Source organism: Trichosurus vulpecula, chromosome 2 (assembly GCF_011100635.1).
Source record: "Trichosurus vulpecula isolate mTriVul1 chromosome 2, mTriVul1.pri, whole genome shotgun sequence".
NCBI classification, from domain to species: Eukaryota; Metazoa; Chordata; class Mammalia; order Diprotodontia; family Phalangeridae; genus Trichosurus; species Trichosurus vulpecula.
Genome location: NC_050574.1, coordinates 187,575,365 through 187,581,587, shown reverse-complemented (window position 1 = coordinate 187,581,587; position 6,223 = coordinate 187,575,365). Strand labels below are relative to the sequence as shown.

At 39.2% G+C, this 6,223-nt stretch overlaps 1 non-coding gene across 1 annotated transcript; it reads left to right on the top strand.

Moving 5' to 3' along the window:
* Positions 1-5,077: 5,077 nt before the first annotated feature.
* On the top strand, positions 5,078-5,242 carry LOC118840572. Its single transcript, XR_005009748.1, has one exon. It is a non-coding gene; the product is annotated as a U1 spliceosomal RNA (small nuclear RNA).
* The last annotated feature ends 981 nt before the right edge of the window (positions 5,243-6,223 follow it).

Here is a 6,223-nt window from a genome sequence, read left to right as displayed (position 1 = left end):
CACTGACCTGGAAAATAGATCCAGGAGAGATAATTTAAAAATTATTGGACTACCTGAAAGCCATGATCAAAAAAAGAGCCTAGATATCATCTTTCAAGAAATTATCAAGGAGAACTGCCCTGATATTCTAGAGCCACAGGGCAAAATAGAAATTGAAAGAATCCATCGATCGCCTCCTCAAATAGATCCCAAAAAGAAATCTCCCAGGAATATTGCCGCCAAATTCCAGAGCTCCCAGATCAAGGAGAAAATACTGCAAGCAGCCAGAAAGAAACAATTTGAGTATTGTGGAAACCCAATCAGAATAACCCAAGATCTGGCAGCCTCTACATTAAGAGATCGAAGGGCTTGGAATACGATATTCCGGAGGTCAATGGAGCTAGGATTAAAACCTAGAATCACCTACCCAGCAAAACTGAGTATCATGCTCCAAGGCAAAATATGGATTTTCAATAAAATAGAAGACTTTCAAGCTTTCTTAGTGAAAAGACCAGAACTGAATAGAAAATTTGACTTTCAAACACAAGAATCAAGAGAAGCATGAAAAGGTAATCAAGAAAAAGAACAAGAAAAAGAAATTGCAAGGAACTTACTAAAGGTGAACTGTTTTGTTGACATTCCTACATGGAAAGATGACGAGTATGATTCATGAGACCTTAGTATTAGGGTGGCTGAAGGGAATATGCATACATATATGTTTATGTATATATATGGGTGAATGTGTATGTATGTATATATCTATGTGTGTGTGTGTGTATATATATATATATGTGTGTGTATATATATATATATATATATATAGATAGATAGATAGATAGGGAGAGAGAGAGAGAGAGAGAGAGAGAGAGAGAGAGAGAGGACACAGGGTGAGTTGAAGATGAAGGGAAGATATCTAAAAGAAATAAAATCAAATTAAGGGATGAGAGAGGAACATACCGAGAGAGGGAGATAAGGAGAGACAGAATGGGGTGGATTATCTCGCATAAAGGAGGCAAGAGCAAGCAGTTCTGTGGGAGGAGGGGAGAGGGCGGATGAGGGGGGAATGAGTGAACATTGCTCTCTTCAGATTTGGCCTAAGGAGGGAATACCATACATACCCAATGGGGAATCTTACCCCACAGGAAAGAAGAGGGAAGAAGATAAAAATAAACGGGGGGATGATGAAGGGGAGGGCTGATGGGGGTGGAGGTAGTCAAAAACAAACACTTTCGAAAGGGGACAGGGTCAAGGGAGAAAATTCAATAAAGGGTGATGGGTTGGGAAGGAGCAAAATATAGTTAGTCTTTCACAACATGAGTATTGTGGAAGGGTTACACATAATGATACACATGCGGCCTATGTTGAATTGCTTGACTTCTTAGGGAGGGTGGGTGGGAAAGGAAGAGGGGAGAGAATTTGGAACTCAAAGTTTTAAAAACAGATGTTCAAAAACAAACAAAAATGTTTTTGCATGCAACTAGAAAATAAGATACACAGACAATGGGGTGTAGAAATTTATCTTGCCCTACAAGAAAGGAAGGGAAAAGGGATGGGAGGGGAGTAGGGTGACAGAGGGGAGTGCTGACTGGGGAACAGGGCAACCAGAATATATGCCATCTTGGAGTGTGTGGGAGGGTAGAAATGGGGAGAAAATTTGTAATTCAAACTCTTGTGAAAATCAATGCTGAAAACTAAATATGTTAAATAAATTTAAAAAAAAAGGAAATGACAATTATAAGAGAGAATATGGGAGACCAAGCATGATAATATACTATTGTGGATAAGTATTTGAATTGATCCAGTCATCCTGGAGAAAAATACATATCTATGTATGTATGCATGTGTATATGTGTGTATACACACACACACACATATGAAGGAAAAGAGAAGTACACAGACAGAGAGAGAAAATATATCAACAAAATTTATTTTTTAAAAAGACACAGTTGTGGACCTCTTAAAATACATAGCAGGAGTGGACTTTACTATTGCCAGATTGTAGGGATAGGTCAGGCAAAACCGCCTTTGATTGTATCCTTTAATTTTGGATTGGAGCACTGTGCTACAGAACTGTCAGCAATTTAAAGTAGGATTTCTGGCAGTTGTTAAATGCTTCTGCTATAAGTAAGTCATGAGTTCCATGATGGAACTTCAACAAGGAGGACTGTCTTTGGAGAATCAGCAAAGATGGAGCAGTGAGAGGAAGTAGTACAGTCCAGCTCCCTTCCAAACCTTCTCCAAAAAAGATCAAAGAAGAATGCCAGACTGAATAGTGAGGAATGAGGAAATCTAAGGAGAAACTTCAGTGGGTCATTTTTTCCAGACTAATATCACTAATTTGGTCCACATGCAAGTGACCAAGGCAAGATCTGTGGGGAAAAGGCAGGCCTTCAGTGCTTTTACTCAGACTTCAGAGTGGGATTAGGGACTCAGACCCTAGATCAGATCAGGGCTAGACTTTTCCAACTCTGCAACTCTGAACCTATAGGGATTTTAGCTAGGTGACAGGGGCTATATCTAGAAGCTATCTACTGGATCTCCACCTAGGAATAAGTCTATAATTGTGTGGCCTAGACCCAACAGAGGCTGGAAACTGGAAAGTTCAGGGAGACAGTGATAAGACTGTCTACTATATCAGACTATTTGGGCCTGCTGGAAGTTGGCAGTTCCCTAATCCAAGCCACCTCAAATACCCTTGAAAAACACAGCACTCAATACTTAGAGAAAGAAGCAGTAGGATCCCAGAAAATATAAACCAGGGACCTGGTCCTAATGCAAGCTCCAAATTCAGGAATTAGAGCTGGAAGGATGAGTAAACAAAAAATATTTCCCCCCCATAGTAAAGAGTAATTATGGTGCCAGGAACTCCCAAGACGCAAACTTAGAACTAAAGAATTACTTCAAAACACATACATGTGAAGTCTCAAAGAAAAATATAGTTTGGCCACAAAATCAATTACAATTCCTTATAGAAATGAAGTAAGAAGTTTTAAAAAAAGTTTAAAATTATTTAATGAAATGAGAACATTAGAGGACAGAAATGGAAAAGAAGTGAGAGATAACAGAGGAAAGACCTAGAAGAATTACAAAACTCTACTCAAGCAACAGACTCCTTGAAAATTAGAATAGACCAAACAAAAGTTATGAAACAACAAGAAATCTTAAGCCAAAGTCAAAAAAATTGAAAAAAAAGAAGAAAATGTAAAGTATCTCTTATCAAAAATAAATAACCTTGAAAATAGATCAAGGAGAGATCATTAAGAATTAGTGGACAAGTTAAAAACCAAGACCTAAAAAAACAGCTTGGATATTATTTCAAGAAATCTTTAAATAAAACTGCCCGAGACCTATTAGAAAAAGAAAGCAAAGTAAAAATAGAAAGCATCCACTAATTACCTCCAGAAACGAACCCCGAAATGAAAATTCCCAGGAATATCATAGCCAGAATCCAGAGCTTCTAGGTTGGGAAAAAAAAAACTGCAAATGTCTGAAAGCAAAGAATTCAAATACTGGAAATCACAGACATAATTGCACAAAATTTAAGTTACCACTCTAAAGTAGCACAGTAGAGTACAAGACTCCAAAACATAAAATTTAGAGGCTTACTACCAATAATAATTTACCCAGCTAAATTGAATATAACCCTACAAGGGGGGAAAAAATCTTTAGTGAAATAGAGGCCTTTCAAGTATTCCTGACAAAAAAAGCAGAGCCAAGAAGAAACTATGAAATACAAATACAGAAACCAAGAGAAACATAAAGTGGTAAATACAAGTGGGCAATACAAAGGCACTATACAAAGAGGAAGTGTTTACATTCTAGTGGACGATACACACATCCCTTCAGAACCCTAATGCCATCAGTGATCATAGAAGAAATTAAATAAAACAGAGGCCCTAATAATGGTTTTGTTATATTTTGGTGATCTTAAAAGAAAAAAAAGTGAGGGGGAAGACACAACAGAGGAAGAAGGGGAAGGAAGAATGAGGGAATTTATGTCACATAATCAGGTCATGAAAGTAGAAGCCAATTCAAAGAGAAAGGGCTGGTGGGTGTGGGTGAGAGGCAGGCATCACTCAAACCTTACATTTATCTTACTGATAAAGAGAAGGTAGAATGTGCTCATGAGCATGTGAACACAGAGTTTGGTGTAAAAATTTCTATCTCAACATGAAAAGAGTAGGGAAAAGAGAGAGGAAAAGGGAGAATAAGAGGGAGGATAGATTCAAGGAAGATTTAGTCATAAGCAAAAACCCTCTAAACTAAGAGTGGGGATCATGCAGAGAGTTTAAAAGGAAAGTGAGGACAATCTTTGAATATATATATATATGTATATATATGTATATATACATATATATACGTATGTGTATATGTATATGTATATGTATGTATGTATGCTTTCCATTAACTGAGAACATTTTGGGGCTGGGAGGAAGTGGTGCTGATTTCAAATTTAGAAAGGGACTAAATGAAAAATTAAGTTGCTTAACAAAGTATTCCATGCCTGGAGATAAGGATGCCTTTCCTGATGACAAGTAACTTGAATGGCCATTAAAAAAAACAGGTAAAAGCAAGTAGGAATAGGACTGGGAAAATCTTACAGAGAACTACAGGGAGAGGTACAGGAGAACCCTGAGCTCATGAAACCAGGGGGATTCATAAGACATTATAGTCAGTAAACAAATATTTATTTAGCACTTACTATGTACTTTTATGCATAGCGCATTGCTGGGATAATAATATTGAATTTATCTTGGTCTGTGCTTCTAGTGTGGCACTTTCTCTCACCTAGCCCCATAGTAAAATGGGATCAGGACAATACAAGAAAAATTTTAGGAAGGTGGGGAAGACTCAAGATTGGGCAAGGAGAAGCTATCTGGAGAACTCAGCCTCCCAGAGGAATGAACATACCAGGATCAGCAGAACCAATGCTTTCAGTGTCGGGGCTCTAGGACACTTGATCCATTGGAGCAGACAGCAATTAACCAGGCATTAAGAGGGCCATCAAAAGCAGGGACATGTAGAAGGTATCTTTGCTTGACCCACACTGGAAGTTGTATATGGCCAGAGGTCAGAGTAGATAATATAGGTAATGAGAATACTTGCCTGGCAGGGGTAATTCCATGATCACAAAGGTGGTTTCCCCAAGGTGAGGCTTATCCATTGTACTCTGGATGGGGCAACCCCTGCGATTTCACCAAATGTGGGAAACTTGACCGCATAATTTGTGGTAGTAGGGCACTGTGTTCAATGTTCTTCCCTGAAAAATTTTAATAAGTAAATATATAGGTAATGAGATAGGACATGCCATTCATGAGGAACACCATGTTTGAGTCATGACTGAGGGAGAATCACTGGGAGGAAGATTGTTGTGGCACTTTGCACGTAGCAAGGAATGAATTCATTCAAGCTTTGTCGTAAGATGATAAACATAGCCTGGAAAAGGATAGGGTTGAGGCTATAGTGGATCAGGTAGCAAAAGTCCTGCATCTATTGGGCCTGACTCACAAGGGCAAGTACTCAAACCCTCCTGAGACACCAGTATAGCAGCTGGATCTTTGAGTCAAGGCAACCTAGAGAAAATGGCCAACTGATATACTTGCCGTGAAGAGATCAGTCTAGGGAACAATATTTATAAGGGTGAAGAGAGACTTCCAGTCAACAAGACATTAAAATGTAGGGCTCTGCCCTGGATTAGGAAGACCCAAAGAGGGAAGAAGACACAGGAAAAGGAACCTCTTTGCCAAACTCGAAGGTACAAAAGGACAAACCAGCTCTATAAGAGAAGAGCTGAAGGAAGTTCTGCAGCAGGACAAAGGTACAGAGAATTCTGGATACCAGAGCGCTGAGATGCCTTGTACATGTGTGCTTAGGTATGCTGGACATCTGACTCTGAAGAAGGTGGCCTGATCAATGACACTTATGCCAATGGACAAAGGAATCCTGTGATCTTGGTGAGAGTGAGTCGATTTCCCCTATGTAAATAGGTCAAGTCACATACCCAGAGAGAGGAAGTAGAAAGGGGGGAGTCTTAAAAGGGGAGATACTTCTACCATATTGGTCGAGCTATAGGAGCTGGAAGAAAGCACGTGTCCCTGAAAAGGAATAGAATCTTCTTTTTGGTAAGGCTAATGTCGATGTCTTTCCCACTCTGAGGCTGCTCAGAGGTACTGTGTTAATAGAGGGAGAGCCCGGGCTTCTGTGCTAGTATTCTTAAATTGGCTCTTACACTGTGGCAGTAGAG